The sequence below is a fragment of the Apis dorsata genome, unplaced genomic scaffold (assembly GCF_000469605.1).
Source record: "Apis dorsata unplaced genomic scaffold, Apis dorsata 1.3 scaffold_247, whole genome shotgun sequence".
Classification (NCBI taxonomy): domain Eukaryota; kingdom Metazoa; phylum Arthropoda; class Insecta; order Hymenoptera; family Apidae; genus Apis; species Apis dorsata.
Genome location: NW_006263526.1, coordinates 325,435 through 328,026, shown reverse-complemented (window position 1 = coordinate 328,026; position 2,592 = coordinate 325,435). Strand labels below are relative to the sequence as shown.

Sequence of the window (2,592 nt, the reverse complement as noted above, 5' to 3'; positions counted from 1 at the left end):
CTCAACACGAGACACCGCGCGAGAAACACACCCTCTCGCGCGGGAGGGAAGAAGAGGAGGAGGAGGAGGGCGCATTTTGAAGGCTAGACCGATTGTCGCAATTGGGTCTATCGAGATTAGATTTAGAAAGAAGTGATTAGAAGACGATCGTTACGTTAGTCGTATTCTGCCAAGAATTATTCCCGATGTGATTGTGAACACAGAAGCGAGAGTTATAAAGGATCGACAGAATATCATTGGCGCCAGGAGTTGAAGCGAATTTTTTTCAAGAGGAATCGATGATCTCAATTCCTGCGAGAAGAATGTCTCGGGTTAATCGCGAGGAAACATTCCTGTTAGTTAGAAGAAGCGGTCAACGAGTGAGAACCAGAGTGAAAAAAATTGCGTTAAGTCGATCTTTCGATCGCAAATATTTTCAATAATATTTGTTACAACGATTTAACGCACTTCCTTCTTCCTGATTTCACCTGAGTCAAAGAATTTCTACAATTCCACCAAGAAAAAAGAAAAGAAGAAGAAGAAAAGGAGAGGAAAGAAAGTAAGAGAGGCAAAAATACGTTTGCACGAGGCGAACTCCGTTGCTTTTCGTTTCAACCTCATCTGCGATGTTCGGATACGCGCGAGTTAAAAAACGGGTTTCGAAGCGGGAAACGTTCCTCCGTCGACGTGGCGGCAACACCGACCTTTGCCTAAGTGGAACGAGAATAGTCGCGCACAGTCACAATGACAGATCCTCGCCCGACATAGACACGGTTTCGCGGCTGAAAATAGATTTGGAAAAGGCTGGCGGGCGATCGTGACCCAACGCTGCCCGCCCGATTCGTGGCGGAAGTCCGTTTCGCGTGGGACGCCGCCGCCATTAGTCATCCAACGGCCTCACCGGATGCCCCACTCGGGATCCCGGTATTACGCAAAAATGTCGATACGAATCCGAGAAATCGAGATTTCCTGGCTTGACCAAGTTGTTCTTGTCCCCGTGCCAGGGGCACGGCTCGTTCAGTTGTTTTTGGAGCGGAATTTATCAGAGTGGAGGGAGCGTTTCTTTTTTTGGCGTGTAACGAGTTGCGAAATTTCGAACAGATCCCGTTCAATTCGAATAATTGAGGAATTTTCTTTCGCAAAGAAGTGCAAGCTTATCGAAAATATATGGATTGTTTCGTAACGATTGGATTTTCGATAAAAGTTTCTTTTTTTTCGCTTTCGTGCTCCTTAAAAGCGTTTTATAAATGTAAAAATGTGTTGTGTAAAAAATTGGAACGATATTTCCAGGGAAAGAAATAATTGGGATATTTCGATTTAGGTTACATTACGAAATCACCACCTGTACCGTTCTGGTTTAAGCCATCAATCATCGTAATTCTCGATGAATGAACGAACTTCATCGAGAAAAAAATCCTCCTGGCGCGATTAATGTCACGTAAAATATGTTCATGGCTCACCGTAATTGTCAGGCTGCTTCGAGGAACTCGGCAAGCCAGCGGTGGCCGACATTTCGAGGACTTCACCTACTACTCCTCCCTTCGAAACGCATTTACCACTTTCCAACACTTATTATCCCTTGCGTTTTCTCCGTCAACGCGACGGATTTCGAACAACGAAACACGTGAATCGTTCTCGAATGCCCTCAGTCCCGCGCGAAAGGGAGGAAAATCTCGAAGAGATCGACTCGGTTTTATTGCGCTCCGCACGGCCGGCTTCGAGGATGGCCGAACGAACGGCGCGGACTGCTGCCAATCTATTTTCAAGCGGTGCCAAGCGGCCAGGTATTTCCGTTGACAGCGCGCCACGCGAGTTCGGACGAGTTTCTTCAATAGATAATCCACGATATTCGAGTTTTCTCGCTCGATATTCCCGCCATTCTCGCTCGAAATCGAACGTCGGCCACGCCTTGAAATCGCCGCCATTCCGTCGTATTTTCCCCCATTTTCCATTTCTATTCGGCTAACAGTTGGAGTTGTAGCGCAGGTTAAAGATTTTGACTGCTCAAGGTCACCGTGTGGCTGTAAGCTAGAGGAACGCGGCTACCTTCCCCCACCATGCCGCCTCACCTAATCTCCGGCTGGTCGAAAGTGGGGGTACGCTCGAGCTATGGTGGGGAGCGCTGCTTTGAACGCCAATTGATTTCGAACAGGCTATATCTATACTAGAAATTCTTATTTCACAGCTTTGGAGGATCGATTCTAAGAGAGGCAAAAATAATTACGAAAGATAGAATATTTACAAAAATATTGATCGATAATAAAAAAAAAAAATCATAACTTTTGTCTTGATCTTTAGAATAGATTCTCTAAAGATGTCTCATTGAATATATATTAACATTCTGTATACTATGAATACACGCGTGTAATTAACATATAATTTGAAATACAACTATCTGCTCTATGCTATTCCACGGTGCTTATTATCAGCAAATTTAAATATTGATTAAACATTGACTAAATCTCCATTGATAGAAACAATGTTTTATTTTAAAATCTCGATAGACTAAAAATTGTTTTCATACACAAGTTCAAAATTTTGATCTCTAATCTATTTATTTTCTCTCGTAAGAACACGATTAGTTTAACACATTACGAAATTCAAGATGTATCG

The 2,592-nt window shown here is 43.6% G+C and overlaps 1 protein-coding gene across 44 annotated transcripts in view; it reads right to left on the bottom strand.

The window, feature by feature from the left end:
• Window positions 1–2,592, bottom strand: part of LOC102677929 (calcium/calmodulin-dependent protein kinase type II alpha chain) — a 140,815-nt gene that overhangs the window by 19,804 nt on the left and 118,419 nt on the right. The window lies entirely within an intron of this gene.